Source organism: Pelodiscus sinensis, chromosome 13 (genome assembly GCF_052426305.1).
Source record: "Pelodiscus sinensis isolate ZL-2025 chromosome 13, ASM5242630v1, whole genome shotgun sequence".
NCBI classification, from domain to species: Eukaryota; Metazoa; Chordata; order Testudines; family Trionychidae; genus Pelodiscus; species Pelodiscus sinensis.
In genome coordinates this window covers 45,472,792-45,490,482 of record NC_143064.1, presented here as the reverse complement: position 1 = coordinate 45,490,482, position 17,691 = coordinate 45,472,792, and positions in this window count along the sequence as shown.

Genomic DNA, 17,691 nt, shown 5'->3' with positions numbered 1-17,691 from the left:
CTGTACCCCCGTAATGGCACGGACAGACTCCACCAGCCAGTAGAATAGAGGGAGTTTATTGCTTCTCCAGGATACAGCACAGCACAGATGTAATCTGGTTACAGGGCAGGCCTAGGATTCCTCAGCCCCCCTTGTGATGCAGGAGACTGGGCCCCTAAATTCCAGCCCCTTTCCCTAGGCTGCCTCCTCCATGCTCTCGGACAGAAAAACTAACTCCCTCACTTCCAGCCCTACCCCCCAGCCAGGGCTCCCCTCCCCTTCTTCCCATTGTTCCGCTCCCTGGGGAAGAACTCGTCAGACTGGTTCGAAGCCCCCTTGCATAATGACTCATCCCCTGCCCTGCTGGGCCGTGCTGCAGACAGCAGCCAGCGGAGGTCACTCACAGCCCACTGCCCAGCATAGCAACCAGCAAGGTACCCCCCACTACGTCACAGTGGGTGACAGGACGGAGAGGGGAAGGAGGAGCAATCGATAACCAGACCTGCAGGCGGGCCCACTCACAAATAAAAGTCACCAACAAGAGAATGTCTCCATTAGCAGGACCCGAGAGGCCACTTCCCCGGGCCATGGCGACTCTAAAAGGCCCTGGGCCCTTTAAATCGCCGTCGGAGTGCTGTGCGGCATGCTCTGTATGGCTTTGAGGGCTCTGTGGCCTCAGCCCCGCCCCTTCTGCTCGAGGCCCCACCCCTTCCAGGAGCACAGAGCTAGCCTCCCCCCCAACGTATACAGGGGCTCGGCCTGGCTGTCGGCTCCCATTGTCCTCCAAGGCCCCTTCCACGCTTCAGCTGAAACTGTGTCAATGGAGCCGGGTGCAACACTATTGCTGTGTAGACATAACGTAACCCGTAAAAATACCTGAACAAGTCAGGGTGTGACGCTGGAGATGAGGACGTAGTTGGTCCTGTGTGTGTGAGAGCTCGTAACCAGGCTAAGGTGGGTCTCCTAACCCTGTGGTAACTGGGAACACCTGACCAAGCTCTGGGCTAGGACTGGGAGTATTTGATGAGACGGGTTTTCATTGAAAAGAGCTGATTGGGGGAGAAAGGACTTTCCCAGGTCCAGGAGGGACTTTCTGCTCAAAATGAGAGTGATTCCAGCATGCAGATAGTCTAGTGGGTGGGCCAGTTCACTCAGAGGCAGGAGACTCAGATTCAGCTCCCTGTTCCAACCAGTGCAAAGCCAGGACTTAAATCTGGGTCTCCCACCATGATGCTGGTTGAGCAATTTTGCTCACGCCAAAGTCCCAAGCCAGGTCAGGCCTACACCACAAACTCACATCAGTTGAACTGTGTTACTCAGGGTTGTAAATTATCTGCCTCCCCGACTGATGCAGTTATACCAACCTAACCTGTGGAACTCCTTGCCAAAGGAGGCTGTGAAGGCCAGGACTATAAAAGAGTTTTAAAAAGAGCTAGATAAATTCATGGAGGTTAGGTCCATAAACGGCTATTAGCCAGGGGGTAAGGAATGGTGTCCCTGGCCTGTTTGTTGGAGGCTGGAGTGGGATGGCAGGAGACAAATCGCTTGATCATTGTCTTCGGTCCACCCCCTCTGGGGCACCCGGCACTGGCCACTGTCGACAGACAGGACACTGGGCTAGATGGACCTTTGGTCTGACCCAGTCTGGCTGTTCTTATGTTCTTAACCACCAGTGTGTATGGTGCGTTGAACAGTAAGGACCCTTGGCGGACTCTGTAATTTATCTTTCTCCATTCTGAAAACTGACCATTTATTCCTACCCTTTGTTTCCTGTCTTTTAACCAGTTACTAATCCATGAGACGACCTTCCCTTTTATCTCTTGACTGCTCACTTTGCTTAGGAGCTTTTGGCGAGGGACCTTTAAGTACACTAGATCCACTGGGTTACCCTTATCTACATGTTTGGTGTCCCCAAAGAATTCTAGTTGATTGGTGAGACATTGTTTCCCTCCACAAATACTATGTGGGCTCTTTCCCGACAAATCATGTTCATTGATGTGTCGGACAATTCTGTTCTTCTAACTTCAACCCCGTTTGCCTGGTACTGATGTCAGGCTTACCGGCCTGTATTGCTGGGATTGCCTCTGATGTATTGTTTTTAAAAAACTGGCATTACATTAGCTCTCCTTCAGTCATCTGGTACAGAAGCTGATTTAAACAAGAGGTTACATGCTGCAGTTAGGAGCTCTCCTTTCGCCCCTTGATTATAGCCCCATTGATTGTTCAACTCCTGGTGTATTTAGACATTTTTTTGCTGTTCGTGTTCGCATCTTTAGCTAGTTGCTCATCAGATTCTGTATTGGCCTTTCTAATGATACTTTCACACTTGCCTTGCCAGAGTTTATGCTGCTTTCTATTTTACCCAGTGGGATTTGACTTGCACTATTTAAAGAGTGCATTTGTATCACAAACTGTCGGTTTTACTTAGGGTTGCCAGGTGTCCACTATTGAACCGGACAGCCCGGTATTTGCGCCTTCCATCCGGTAAAAAAAATCAGAAAATACCATTTTTTAAGTTCGGTATTTTTTGTGAAACCATCTGGCACCCCTAGATTTATTCTGTTGGTTAGCCGAGGTGGCTTTTTTTGGGTCTTCTTCCTGGTTTTTGTAATTTATTTATTTGGGGGCCTACATGTAATCTGAGCCTCCCCTTCAGCTAAGGTTGCCAGGTGTCCGGTACTGACCCGGACAGTCCAGTACTTTTGCCTCCTGTCTGGTTAAAAAATTCAGAAAATACCGGACACTTGAAATGTCTGGTACTTTCTGATTTTTTTCCCAGCTAGGAGGAGAAAATACTGGACACCTGGCAACCCTATGACACACTGGGCCCAGCCCCTTGATACCCCCCCCCCCCCCCGGGTCCCAGCCCTCTGCCCCCAGCCCCCGGCCCCGCTGCTTACCTGGTTCCGCAGGGAAGCTCCCTTCTGGCGCTACCAAAAAAAAAGATGGCCGCTGGCAAAAACCCTCAATGCCAGAGCAAGGGGAAGCAATACCTTCTCTGGGTCTCAGTGCTCAACCTCTCCTCTTTCTATCCCTATTCGGACGCTGCATGCAATTAAAGGGTCCATACTGTTTTAATGCTGTTTTTATTTTATTTAATTTTTTTGCTTAACTCTTGGGGTCCTTATTTTTTTTTCTCACCAACTTTGGTCTCCCCCCCCCTTTTTTTTCCCCTGGTGGGTTTTTTTTGAGGGGGGAGGTGTTCGATATTTTTGTTGAAACCATCCAGCTACCCTACCTACAGTATTTTCCAAATGTTTCCATGCAGCTTGCGGGCATTGGACTCTTCTGACCGTTCCGTCTCATTTCCCTTTAACCAGCTTCCTCATGTTTGTGTAGTTCCCCTTTTTGATGTGAAATGCGACTGGGGTGAGCTCCTTTGGTATTTCCCCCGTTACTTGGCTGGTAAATTTTGTTGTATGGTGCTCACCATCGCTGAACAGTCCAGCTCTGTGTTGTTCCCACTAGCCTCCTCCGTGCATGATTTTGTATACCTCTGCCTTACTCGCCATCCCATTACAGCCTGCAGTTGTCACTTCTCCAGTCTCGTCTCTCGGGGGAGCCCTTTCGTCCCCCTGTAACTGTCCTCATTCTCCTCTGTGAGCTCCTTTTTCTGCTCTCGCCTTTAGGAGAGTGGGAATTCACCCCCCACATATGCCCATGGGAGCTAGCCCCTTCCTCCCAACGCGAGTCTCTGTTCTTTAGTGCTGCTGCGGCAGAAGCAGGCAAACTGCTCCTTTCAGCAAAGGGAGGGACGGGGCAGGGGAAAGGCCTGCCCTGTGCTCGTGGTCGTTTTATGAACGTAAGAGGAGGGCAGTAAATAACATTCCGCTCTGTTGTGATGACTGAAAAATCTCGAACGAGCCCAGCAAAGCCGCAAAGGCGGCATCCTCCGAGGAGCGATTAAAGAGCCGCAGTCTGCCAGGGCGACACTTGACTCTTTATTTATCTTTCCACCGGGCCAGCGAGCCGTTTCTGCTCCTGTCCGCAGCCCGAAAGCCCCTTCTCCTGAGGCGTGACCCTGAGGGAGAGCAGTAACTCTTCCCGCAGATTCCAGTCAGATGTGTGACCTATGCAAAATGGGCTTAATGTCATGTCGTAAAAAATCGATGGTGTGAAACGCCCGAGTAACAGGGTGAATTAAATAGGATTAAACTTGAAGTGTGGTTCTGGAGAGAAGGCCACGGTGGCAAAGGGTCCCCATGGGAGTTAGTCTCTCTGTCATTTCAGCATCCGAAAGGACGGCTGCTGTGGCTTCCTGGATGACCTTGAGCCAGTCACGTGGTTGCGTTTTGCCTCTGAGGGAGTAACTGTGCTTTCCTGCCTCACCTGGCTGTGGGGAGGCTTAATTCGTTAGTGTTAACGAAGCGCATTGAAATCCTCTGTGGGGCAAAGCGTTGCCTTGATGGTGGCCCTGTGTGAAAAAGAAAGGCTGAGGTTGCAGCGTCGGCAGCTTGACAAGTCCACCCGGGACCTTGCCGACCCTGCTGAGCGTTGTCCGAGAGCCAACAGTAGGCGCGTGAGGGAGAGGGGAATTCGGCTCCCTCTTCCCGCGGGGCGTGGGCTTGGCAGGGCTTCCAGGAGCCAGGCGAGGCAGCCGCTGGAAGGAGAGGCGTCCCGGGGAGACGTTGCCATTTTGAGACAGGCGCTGCTCCGGCTGTACTTGACATGCTGAAGTCGCCCCGCTCTGGTGTTGTGACAGGCCGGGGGAGCGTGCTGAGGTAAACGTGCCGCCTGTTGGCTCTGAACGATGAACCTGATTCACTGCCATGGCCACTCAGGGCTAACGAGGCTGGTGCAAACGGCCGACCTAGCTCAGGGGACAGACGTCTCCTACACCGGGGCTGAGTCCATGCTGCCTCCGTAGGAGCCAGGCCGTGGGCAGGGTGGGAGTGGGCTGGCAGAGGAGGGGGCGGCCTGGGCTGCTCAAAGTGCAAGTCGCCTGTTCCCTGGGCTGTCCTGGCCCTGCAGCTCTGAGGAGAATGAGGCACAAGAAGCCTCCCTCTGTTCCTGCATTGGCACAGGCAGGAATCTGTCCCAGGGCATCTTCCAGATGCCAGTAATAAGCCCCAGCACGTATGCAGCCAGAGATCTCCCTTGCTCCCCTCCCCAGCTTCACTAGGCTGGGCAAGGGTCATCTCATCATACCCATTTTACAGACAGGGAAATGGAGGCACACAAGGAAGTGACGTGATTGGCTCCAGGTCCCCCAGGGAGCCCATGGCTGAGCCTGCTGCCCAGCTCCCTGGCCCACGCTCCCTCCCATCGATCCCAGCTGGGGCTCTGCCCTTCCAGCAGGGGCGGCGCTCTGGCTGCCAGCCCTGCCTGGCACCACCTCTGCTCTGGACACTGACACTGGACACCCAGGGTGTGGGCTGACTAGGGTTTCCTTTGAGTGCAGGTAGCACTGCCAGACAGACAAACCAGCCCCAAGTCCTCTGCCTACCCACCCCTGGGTCCAGCATGGGCAGCAGCTGGGGGCTGTGGCATGGGGGGGGGGCGCTGTCTGCTCTGTGACCCGGGGTCCCCTGCTCTGGGACGGGAGATTCTCACTGACTCTCCCAAATGTGGATTAACCAGACACCCAGGCTCAGCCACCCAGGGAGGGAGGCAAAGGGAGGAGGGCGGAGACCAACACCTGGCTGGGGGGCAGGGCTGGAAGAGAGGTTGAGTTTCTGTCTGGTATCATGGAGGAAGCAGCCTAAGCAAGGGGCTGGGATTTAGGGGCCCGGTCTCCCCCATCTCAAGGGGGGCTGAGGCATCCTAGGCCTGGCCCTGTAACCAGATTCCATCTGTGCTGTGCTATATCCTGGAGAAGCAATAAACTCCCTCTGTTCTACTGGCTGGTGGGTTTGTTCGTGCCATTACGGGGGTGCAGGAGGCGGGGGAACCCCGCCACGCTGTCACACAAGCCTCCCCCACTCTGCCTACCCCCACCTTTGTGCCCCTCCCTGCACAATGGCAGCTGGCTCGAGGCGGAGGGGTGGACAACTTGCTTACCCCACCTGGTCTCCAGTTCCCCCGGGAGCTGGGAATGGGACCCGGCTGCCTGCAGAGCCGTGGGGGCGCTGCGCTCTCATGCAGGCAGGCCCAGAGCCAGGCTCGGCATGGTGAGCCCGGGGGTGATTCACAGCACCCCAGCTTGCTGTGCACTAACTCGCCGCGCACGTCGCCGGCAGCGCAGCCCACGCTGCGGCTGTGTCCGCACAGGGAGATTTTTCAGACATGCTGGGCGCTCCGGAGCTCCCAGTGACCGAGGGATCCCAGCCAGGGGCCAGGGCATCAGCGTGGGATCACTAGGGTGCAAGGGACCCCTGGCCACGCCCCGTGCCCAGCCACTGCCCCTCCCCTGCCCTTTGCATGGGTGACCCACGGGACGTGGTGTAGGAGTCGCTCACGCCCAAATGATGGGGCACCCCCCAGGGCTGGGGGTGGCATGTCGGGCGCTGGGTCTCGTGGCTGCAGGGGGATCAGGTGAGCAGTGGGGGGCTAAGGCAGGTCCCTGCCTATCCTGGCACCGCAGACTGCGCTGCGCCCCAGACGCATCTAGGTGTGGGGAGGGAAAACGCACAGGGCTCTTCCCCTGCTCGGAGCACTAGCTCCGCACTCCCATTGGCTGGGAACCTGCTGCCAGATGCTTCTGGGGCCAGGAGAGGCAGGAAGCTGCCTTTGCCGCCCCCCCCCCCCACTGCACCCTGACTGGGAGCCGCCCGAGGGAAGCCCCTTCTGGGCCAGCCCTGCCCCCCTCAAAGTTGGAGCCCCCTCCTGCACCCCAAAGCTCCTCCTCCACTGCACCCTGAGCCCACGCTCTACTCAAATGCTGCTGGGTCGCCGCATCGCCCGCTTTCTTCAACTGGGTCAGGAGCAAAGAGAAAGTTTGAAGCCCCCTGCTCTCACCTGCTCCGCCAGCGCCTTGCCCAGACCTGGGAGTCCTCTTGGGGACGGATCCTCTTGCTGCCACCAGCAGGCAGGGCCGGAGGCCGAGCCAGGGCGTTCTCAGACCAGTGGCTCTCCTCGTCCTGGCTAGAGGGAAGCCCCAACCCCAACCACGCTGTCCCTTGAGTGCTATTCGCTCCCTTTCTCGGCAAGGCAGGGTTGTGGGTCATGCCTCCCCCTCCCCATCCTCCGCCGGCTCCCGAGACAGGCCTGGGCGCTGTCTCCTGCCACTCGGTCATTGCCGGGGAGCAGGCAATGCGGCAGAGGAGAGCCGGCGGGATGCAGAGGTGATGGGTGTGCGGGAGGGAGGATAACAGCAAACCCGGCTCTGTCCCGTCCCCTGGCGTTGCCGCAGCTCTCAGTCCGCGCTGTCAATGAACCCACGGGGTCAAATCCCACCCGGGCAGGCCGCGAGGAAAAGCCACAAGCTGACATCAGTGTGGTGGCCTCCGTGAAATGAGTCTGGTTCCCAGGGCACAGGGGCCACTGAGGTCAGAGAGGCCCCAGTTGGCACCCGTGTTGTAGTTTCCTCAGAACTGCGGCCTGTGGACTCTCCCCTCGGACCTGTTGCCTGGCCCGTAGTGGCCAGATGGACTTGCTCAAGGAGGGACCAATGTAACAGGAGCTTGCACAGTCGCTGCCCAGGCCCCCTGGCCTGTGACAGAGCCGTTCGGTGTCTGCTCCTGCCCTCCATCCCTGTGAAAGCTGGGCTTGCAAACGCAGCCCCCAGCAAGCCCGTGCACGGCCCGCCGGTGACAGCCGCTCAGCCTGGACACGTTCCACACCCCACGTGCTCCATTAAGAAAAAAGAGCCACGTTGCTGGGAGCTTAAAATAGCAGCGGCAGGCAGCGTTTGGGGGAGGGGGAGGCAGTACAGAGGGGCGGGGGGAGGAAGGTGTCATTCACTGCCAGCGCGTCCAATAGCTGGGCGCAGGGAAAGGGGGATGAATGAGGGGTCTGCGTAGAGAAGGTGATTGATTGCCAGGGACTGCGGGAGGAACGTGCTTGCCATGTGAATGCCAGGCCATGCTAGGGAAGGGCTGCCGCGGCTTGCAGCTGAATGAAGCGCGTCTCTTGCAGCTGTCGGTGTCCACAGAGCTCACTCCGGCTAATGTGCAGCTGAACGGGGGGCCGCTGGGCTCCGTCCTGGAGCTCAATGCAGCCAATACGCATGGTGCAGGGGTCCCGGGCGGTGCGGGGCTCAGAAAACACATTGATGGGTGTTGGGTAAGACCCCCAGCTCTGTGGAGCAGAGCAGAAACGTCTCCTGGAAGCTGCACCATAGCACCCGGGAGGGGATGCGGTCGCATTGTGTGTGCGACCAGCCAGTGCCTGGCAAGCTGGGCTGTGCATCTGCCCCGCACTAGCCTGCTGGGGAGTAGCTGCCCATGTGGACCCTGCTGAGGACAATAACAGTTCCTTAATGGGCTGTGAGCTAGTTCTCCGTGGTGTGGGACTAACTCCGGGCACATTAACAGATGTGTTCATGGGCATCGTGAGGGTTCCCGTGGACAGTTGCTCCATGGCAGGCTAGGGAAGGACAGGCACACGCCAGCTCTCCATGCACTAATCGTTCATGTAGACAAGACCTTACTGCTGGGATTTCTGCATGCAGTGCTGCAGGCTAGCAGAGGGGGTGCAGTGGCGGCTCAGTGCTGGGTGTCACTGGGTGCAGTGCTGCAGGCTAGCAGAGGGGGTGCAGTGGCGGCTCAGTGCTGCGTGTCACTGGGTGCAGTGCTGCAGGCTAGGAGAGGGGGTGCAGTGGCAGCTCAGTGCTGGGTGTCACTGGGTGCAGTGCTGCAGGCTAGCAGAGGGGGTGCAGTGGTGGCTCAGTGCTGGGTGTCACTGGGTGCAGTGCTGCGGGCTAGCAGACGGGGTGCAGTGGCGGCTCAGTGCTGGGTGTCACTGGGTGCAGTGCTGCAGGCTAGCAGAGGGGGTGCAGTGGCGGCTCAGTGCTTGGTGTCACTGGGTGCAGTGCTACAGGCTAGGAGAGGGGGTGCAGTGGCAGCTCAGTGCTGGGTGTCACTGGGTGCAGTGCTGCAGGCTAGCAGAGGGGGTGCAGTGGCGGCTCAGTGCTTGGTGTCACTGGGTGCAGTGCTACAGGCTAGGAGAGGGGGTGCAGTGGCAGCTCAGTGCTGGGTGTCACTGGGTGCAGTGTTGCAGGCTAGCAGGGGGGGTGCAGTGGCGGCTCAGTGCTGGGTGTCACTGGGTGCAGCGCTCCGGGCTAGCAGAGGGGGTGCAGTGGCGGCTCAGTGCTGGGTGTCACTGGGTGCAGTGCTGCAGGCTAGCAGAGGGGGTGCAGTGGCGGCTCAGTGCTGGGTGTCACTGGGTGCAGTGCTGCGAGCTAGCAGAGGGGGTGCAGTGGCAGCTCAGTGCTGGGTGTCACTGGGTGCAGTGCTGCAGGCTAGCAGAGGGGGTGCAGTGGCGGCTCAGTGCTGGGTGTCACTGGGTGCAGTGCTGCGAGCTAGCAGAGGGGGTGCAGTGGCGGCTCAGTGCTGGGTGTCACTGGGTGCAGTGCTGCGGGCTAGCAGAGGGGGTGCAGTGGCGGCTCAGTGCTGTGTGTCACTGGGTGCAGTGCTGTGGTCTAGCAGACGGGGTGCAGTGGCGGCTCAGTGCTGGGTGTCACTGGGTGCAGTGCTGTGGGTTAGCAGAGGGGGTGCAGTGGCGGCTCAGTGCTGTGTGTCACTGGGTGCAGTGCTGCAGGCTAGCAGAGGGGGTGCAGTGGCGGCTCAGTGCTGTGTGTCACTGGGTGCAGTGCTGCAGGCTAGCAGAGGGGGTGCAGTGGCGGCTCAGTGCTGTGTGTCACTGGGTGCAGTGTTGCAGGCTAGCAGAGGGGGTGCAGTGGCGGCTCAGTGCTGGGTGTCACTGGGTGCAGTGCTGCGAGCTAGCAGAGGGGGTGCAGTGGAGGCTCAGTGCTGGGTGTCACTGGGTGCAGTGCTGCGAGCTAGCAGAGGGGGTGCAGTGGAGGCTCAGTGCTGGATGTCACTGGGTGCAGTGCTGCGGGCTAGCAGACGGGGTGCAGTGGCAGCTCAGTGCTGGGTGTCACTGGTGCAGTGCTGCGGGCTAGCAGACGGGGTGCAGTGGCGGCTCAGTGCTGGGTGTCACAGCGTGGTGGAGAGGAGTTGGGTGTTGCAGCCTGAGGACTGGGCTCACACGGGGAGTCCATTGCAGTGACAGGTTTCTTAGTAAGTCATTGGCCTTGTTTCCAGGCACAGTGCCCTTTGCTCTGAGTGAATGTGAGGGGGACTGGAACGGCGAGCTACAAATGGCCTTGTTCCCGTACAGCTGGCTTTGGGGCGTTTCCTGGAACTGCCAAGGGCTCAGATAGCTCCATCTCTTTCCAATGGCCGAATCCAAGCCCCTCGTTCCCCCTCCACAGCCAGCAGCTTCTGTCTCCCACCAGTGGAATAACAGTGAGAAGCAGCCGGAGGACGGGTCCCAGACTGGGAGAGGACGGGAAGAGGAGGGGGACAGGAGGTGGCAGATGGCCCGTCTCTGCAGGCCGTCTCTGGGGGACCCCTGTAACGAGTGATGCCAACAAGGGGCCAGGCTCAGAGTTCCAAGTATCCATCGGGTCATTAGTGCTCAAGAGCTGCCATATCAAATCCTCCCGGCGTGACGAACGTTTCTTCATCTCTCAGGAGTCCTTCAGGCAGGGCTGGGACCCTTTTTGGCCCAGGGGGCCGCCGACCCACAGAAAAACCAGCCGGGGGCTGCACACAAGTGAGAAGCGAAAAAGAAAACCCAACCCCTCGCTGGCGTGGCCCCCAACCGAGAAGCAGAAAGACGCTCCCCACGTTCCTATGGGGGCCCAGCCTAGTAGAGTCTGTGTGCTCCAGCCCCATGGGGGATGGGGAGGGCTGGAGCACCAATGCGGGCTCCCCAGTGCTGGAGGGGGAGCCCTGGGTCTTGGGGGCCAGATCCAGGCAAGCTGGGGGCCTCAGCCGGCCCCCGGGCCTTAGGTTCTGCACCCCTGCTCTACGCAGGTTTTATCTTGGTTGGGGAGGTGGGTGCTGTAACTAGGGGGCTGGAAGGGCTGCAGGCTCCCCCCACATCTTGAAATGGTTCCCATCAGACGCAGGTTTACAGTTTGGTTGACTGGCTCTCAGCCCTTGCTGGTCCACCCCCTGCATGAATCCAGGGAGATGCTGGTGTCGCTGGGAGTAACCCATAGACGTATCCACACGGGGACTGCTATAGGTCTCCATGCTTTAGCTCTCCGGCGGTAGCAGGACAACGTGCGTCCACAGCCCGGGAGGGAGGGTGTGACAGGGCTCAGCCTGCAGAGACGTCGGCCTATGCTTTAGTGTAGCCTGGAGGGAAAAGAACGATAACCATGGCAACGGGGCCAGTTAGCCAGGCATTTAGCTTTTGAGTGACTCTCCCCCTCGCAGTTAATTTGGAGTGGGGGGAAAACTTTGCACAAATGGGCTAATTTACTCCGGTAAAGAGCCGCGTGGTTCACTAGCTGGAAAGCCTGATGTCTCCCAGGGGCTGTTTGCCAGGTTCCTTCGCTCTTTAATTGCTGCTGCAGCTGGGAACAAAAGACCACTAAATGCCTCCTCCTCTCTACCCAGCCCAGGCCTTGCAGGCGGGCCGCCCCGGTGGCGTCAGCGCTGGAAATGCCAGGGCCGTGACGCTGAGTCTGGGCTCAAAGAGATCGCCAACGCCCATTCCAAGCGAGCAGCAAGGAGGTAGGAAGGAAGAGAGGGGGTGTCCCCTCACAAGGCAGGGGGAGATAGGTTATTTGGGTTTCTAGTGTATCTGCGTGTGGATTGACACTAGATAGTTTAGGTGTTGCTGACACTCTCAATGTGGGGTCGGATTTTTTTAACAGCTATGGATACACCCATACAACCCACCCCAGGGTTCCTAGGTAAGAATGTCTTTTCTCGTTATCATAGAATACCAGAGCGGGAAGGGACCTCGAGAGGTCGTCAAGTCCAGTCCCCTGCCCTCACGGCAGGATCCAACACCAGCTAGACCATCCCTGAGAGGTGTCTGTCCAACCTGCTCTTCAATATCTCCACGGATGGAGATTCCACAGCCTCCCTAGGCAATTTATTCCAGTGTTTAACCACCCTGATACACAGGAAGTTTTTCCTAATGTCCAACCTAAACCTCCCTTGCTGCACTTTAAACCCCTTGCTTCTTGTCCTGTCCTCAGAGGCCAAGGAGAACAATTTTTCTCCCTCCTCCTTGTAACACCCTTTTAGATACTTGAAAGCTGCTCTCATGTCCCCCTCCATCTTCTCTTCTCTAAACTAAACAAGCCCAATTCTTTCCATCTTCCCTCACTGTTCATGGTTTCTAGACCTTTCATCATTGCCTGGGCAGGAGCAGCTAGGCTGCTGTATGCCCCTGCCCTCATTAGGAAGGCTCAAGCGCTAGATGTGGTTCTTAGGCTGCATAAACTACCCTGGTAAAGGCCCAGCGTTGCCAGGAGATGCTGTGTCTGCATGGGGGGCTTTGCTGGCCTTTATGGCAGTCGGAACCCCGTCCTTATCACCCCCGTGGCCAGAGCCAGGCCTGTGAAAGTTCACCGTCAAGAGCCCATGGACACCAGCCCAACGGCATCCACACGAGGGGCTTGTGCCGCTCTAACTATACCCCTGTCCAGGAGGAGGAGAACTGTGGGGTCTAGACAAGGCCTAGTACGGTTTGGATTGCCGTAGCGCTCAGAGGCTGGGCCCTAGGCAGTGTACAGACTCACCCGAGCTGGTTAAACGGGTGCAATCCTCTGTGGGGAGGCTCTTAGTCCCGTTCGAATGGCTCAGACTAGTTCAGCCTGAAACAAGTGGGCTGTGTCTAGACTGGAAAGTTTTTCCGCAAAAGCAACTGGTTTTGCGGAAAAATTTGCCAGCTGTCTACACTGGCCGCTTGAATTTCCCCAAGAACACTGACTTCCTACTGTAAGAAAAAGTGCTGTTGCGGAAAAGCGTCCATGCCAATCTAGATGCTCTTTTCCGCAAATGCTTTTAACGGAAAACTTTTCCGTTAAAAGCATTTGTGGAAAATCATGCCAGTCTAGACATAACCGTGGGGCGGGGGGGAGGGCAGGGGTAAGGTGAGGCTGGGAGGTGAGATGGGGGAGGCGAGTCCATGTGGGTCTTGAAAACAAGCAGGAAAATCTTGAGCTGGTCTCTGGGAGCCCTGAGGTCACTGTGTCTGATTAGAAACCCCCCTGTCCTGGAAACAGGGCCGAGGTGAGCGCCCTGCTTGTGATCCAGGTCCCTGTGGGGTCCACGCGTCCCTCGGACACCGTTCCACGCCCTCCAGTGCCTTTCTGCGGCCAGTTCCTCCTGACGAGCCATCTGGGAGCCCCCCAGCTGGGCCCGCCCGACTCTGCCTAGGGCGGCCAAGTATCTCACAGGACCTAGTCAGAGCTAGACGGAGCTCCTTGGAAGGTGGGACAGAAAACTCCCAGCAGCGGCTCCAGGACCACACAGAGCTGGGTGTTGTAATGCACCAGGGCTGTCCTGTCCAAGCCATGTCACCTCCTGCCACATGCTGACAGAGCCGTGTGTGCTGGGCAGAGTCCTAAACCTCCCCCCCGCCCATGTCACCTCAGGTCCCCCATCCTCTCTCTGAGAGACGGGAGTTCCAGGCTCGGTGTGGGAATTCCTGGGTGAGGTTTAATGACCAGTGCTGAGGACCAGAATGGTCCCTTCTGGCCTGAGAATCCATGAGCCACCATCCCGCCCAGCACCGCGGGGTGAGTTTAGTGCTGGTTGGAGTTAACCAGTAGTGCCTAGATGCCTGGTCAGGAATCGGGCCTTGTGCCAGCCTGGGACTATAGCAGGTAGTTAGAGAGACAGATGGGGTTGGGGACCGAGGGAGGAGGGTGAGGTACAGGTGGGCTTGTCTCAGGGATCAGGACAGGTACTGGGAGGCAGAGGGTGCCTGTGTCCTGGCGAACGTGCTACGGAAATGACAGTGCCACTCGGGCCCAGCACAATGCCTGCAGCCTAGCAAGTCTTTTGCAGCTGCCATCGGTCAGGCGAGTGGTCCGGGGAGAGCAAGCGAGGCTCAGTGGTTCTGTTTCACCTGGGCAGCGAATGGAGACACACATCACAGCTCTGGCCATGGCTAGCCTATGGTGATCCAATATGTGGTGTCAAGAGTGTGTTATCTGACTTGGTCTAGTGCCTGAAACTCTAGTCCAGCGCACACAATTGTCGCCCATACACCTGGCAGGGAACTTAGGTTCTCACTTGAGATGCTAAGCTGAAGGTGCTAAACGTTACTGAGCTAAGGGGAGTTGTTTTAACGGCTTTAGCTCCACTCGCTTGGGCCAAAAGAACCTCTTCCCGTCGTTGAGACAATGCCAAAGCGGCCATCTTGTGCAGGCGTGAATACAAAACACCTTAGCCGTGGCATAAAGCGCCCCAGGAAGCCTGGTTGTTTTCGACAGAAATGAAGATTTAATCTATTTTAAATGGTGTTTGTAGCTCTTCCCGCTGCGAAGAAAATCTCAGTCACTCATCGTGGTTCAGCCTTTTGGAGACAGACTGACAGACTTTTCCATCCCACAGACAGGCTGACAGATCTTAAACAGTTCTGAGAGTTGCCAGCTCCTGTCTCCGTTCATAATACAGTAACTCTGAGCCCTACTGCTGGTTTTGTTAACTCTTTCACTGCTGATCGTTTTATAAAAACCACCCAGCTCATCCTTGTGTGTTTCCATATTCTTAGATTTGCACAGGGCTTGCTATGAGCCAGTCTCTCAGCACAGGTGCAGGGAATGCAATTTGCAAGCTCCTGGTTTTAGCAGAAGCGCAGAGGTTCCTGTGTGGAGAATCGGGAACGCCCTGTGAGAAGCAGGATTACGGATGCCCACGGGGGCGCCCTCTCAGTTCGAATTAGCGCGTCTTCCCTAGAGCCGTTAATTCAAACCCCGGAAGATCGACTGCGGCAGCCCCAGGTGCAGCGGGCGCTGCAGTGACGGGTGGAGGGATTCGTATTTGTGGGATCCATGACGTGCCGCAGGCCTTTTTGGGACGAGCATCCCTATGCGAACATCAGCCTGGCTCTGTTAGCTCCCACGCTGATTAAGCACGACCCATGTGGCCCAGTATCACCAGTCGATGCAACGGCGCGTGATCAGTACCAAAGGTCCCTCTGGCCCCATGGCACAGGGGGCCCTGCGAAGCTACATTGCTCAGGTTTCATCTTGAGGCCAGGTGGAAGAGCTTGGGGGGGTGGAAGGCTTTGGTGTTCTGCCCCAGGTCCCAGTGAGTTTAATGTCAGTCCTGCTTGGCAGATGCCCTAAAACTTTTTACTATTGGAGCCCATCAACTCTGTGTTATCTTTACCCCTGCCCCCTCCGTTCTCCTTCCCTTCTCAGTCTTCCAGCCCGCTAAGTCCCCTCCCCTTCACAGCTCAAGCTCCTTGCTTGGTTGTCTCAGCCCTGCTCCCTCCTGCGGCCTCAGGGGACCCCTTTCTGCTGGGGTCACCTACCAGGCTGCTGACAGCTATTGGCTCTAGCTGCTTCCCCTACTCTGCTGCTGCCCAGGTCCTGTACCCCACTTTTGCCTGGAGGCAGTGATGCAGTGGTAGGGATGGAGGAGCGGAGAGGAGAAAATGCCTCCGGGGAATGTGTGAGCCACCTATGCCCTCCTGCGACCCACTCGTGGGCCAGGACCCACCGTTTGGGAAACAGAACCCTAAGTCCTGGGCCATACTTCGGAGTCATGGAATTGACACGGGGGGAGAGCTGGGTGAATACGGGGGCTTTCCCGCTTGCTGGCAAGTCTGAAACATGGAAAAGAAATAGTTTTAGATTGACCGGTGTGACGTAGTGTTGGTACCTTGCTGGTTGCTAGGCTGGGGCTGTGGGTGACCCCCACTGGCTGCTGTCTGTACCACGGCCCAGCAGAGTAGCTGATGGGACAGGGAGGTGACCTGTTCGACCGGTTACCCCCCAGGGAGAGAAACAAAGGAAGCAGGGGAGGCCAGCCCCTGGCTGGGAGGCAGGGCTGGAAGGGATGTTGTTTAGTTTCTCTCTGGAAAGCAGGGGAGAAGGAGCTAGGGAGGGAGCTGGGATTGTAGGGCCCAGGCACCCCCCATCTCAAGGGGGGGGGGCATTGAGGCCTCCTAGCCCCAGTTCCTGTAACCAGATTCCATCTGTGCTGTTCTGTATCCTGGAGAAGCAATAAACTCCCCTGTTCTACTGGCTGGTGGAGTCTGTTCTTGCCACTACGGGGGTGCAGGAGGTGGGGGACCCCGACGGGCTGCCACAACCGGAAAATAATTTCTCCTTTTCAGGGAATCAGAAAGTAAAAGGTCACGTTGGGGCAGCAGAATCAAAGTGAGTCGTGATTTTGACCACTTGTCCGGTTTTTTGATGTTAAGCAAATTCAAGGACACGTCAAGATGTTCATTCAAAACATTTGCAGATTTTTGTGTGTGGGGGGAGTGATCGTAGACTGAAACAACCAACATGAATTGGATCCTTTTTTTTGTCTCGTGGAACCTGCATTTTTCACGGAAAACACGTTTCAGCTGAAAATCTCCATCCCCTTCCCCTGTTGACACGCTACCCGGAACGTGCCCAGACCCTCCGCAGCTGCTGCTTGTGCTGTGGCTTGTAAACACGTCTTGTCCGGTGGCCACCCTTGTCTGCCATCTCCGGGAGAACACAAAGAGGCCCCGATGTGGAGGCAGCTTTAGAAACTCCAGAACTCTCAAGCCAGGCAGTGTGGTGACTACAAGCGCCGGCTGCGCTGCCTGCTCCCCTCGAAGAGCTTACGCGGCAGGGAGCCTCCGAAAGCCGTCTGAGCATAACTGCGTGGGGAGGCCGGATCCTTTGGAAAATGACGCTCGCCCGCTTCTGTCTCCACCCTGCCTGTTGTGCTCATTCTCCCCTTCCTCAGCCAGCCAGGCTCAGCTGCGTGAGTCCTTGACAGAGCGCTTTGGTTCTCCCCCCCACTGGGGACTGCAAGCGGAGCGTGTTTTTCCGTTGCTTCCCGGAATGCTAATTACAGCCTGGCCATCGGGAGGGGGCCAGCGCCCACGCAGCCGTGCAGAATGGGGTTTGGCTCCCCTACTGAGGCAGCGTGGCTAAGGCGAGGCTCCTCCGTGCCCCGGATTCGCTCCCGCTCGCTGCTGTCAGCTGCACGAAGCCCACTGACCTACTGAGCTGCTTTCTGATGGGAAGCGCCCTCCATTCAGCAAGTTCAGTGCCGGTGAAAAGCCTCCCTCTCTGCAAAGCAGGCACAGCGTGGGCCACAGAGCAGGCTCCTGCATGGAGGGGCGCTCGACGGACCACTTCTGGGGTCCCCCCCAACCTCTGCTGGGATTATAGGTAGGTAAGCCCTATAGGTAGGGCCAGGAAGAACCGGCCTGAGAACTGTCAAGTTCATTACACTTCAGCTACCAGCTAGCCATAGAAAAGTCCTCCAGGCAGCTAGAGTGGCTGGAGAGGACCCAACCAATCAGGAGCCAGGAGGGACTACAAAAGTTGCTGCAGGACTAGCAGCAGCTCAGACCTGGAAGACAGACAGTCAGAGGCTGGCTGGGGCAGCACCATGGACAGCTCAGGGAGGACCTTGGATTGGACCATAGCCCTGAGCTAAGGGCGAAGGAGTTGTCTGCAGGAAGGGAAGGCATAGAGATGCCACTCTGGTTCAGAGCAAGGCAGCTAGCTGAGGGAACAGCACTGAAGTGAGAGCTGCCCTACAGAAGGCACCGGGATGGGGTACCTGTTAGAGGGGTCCCCTGGAAGGGGTTTGTGATTTGCCTAGGGCAGAAAACCCCTTGTTACCCCTTCTCCCC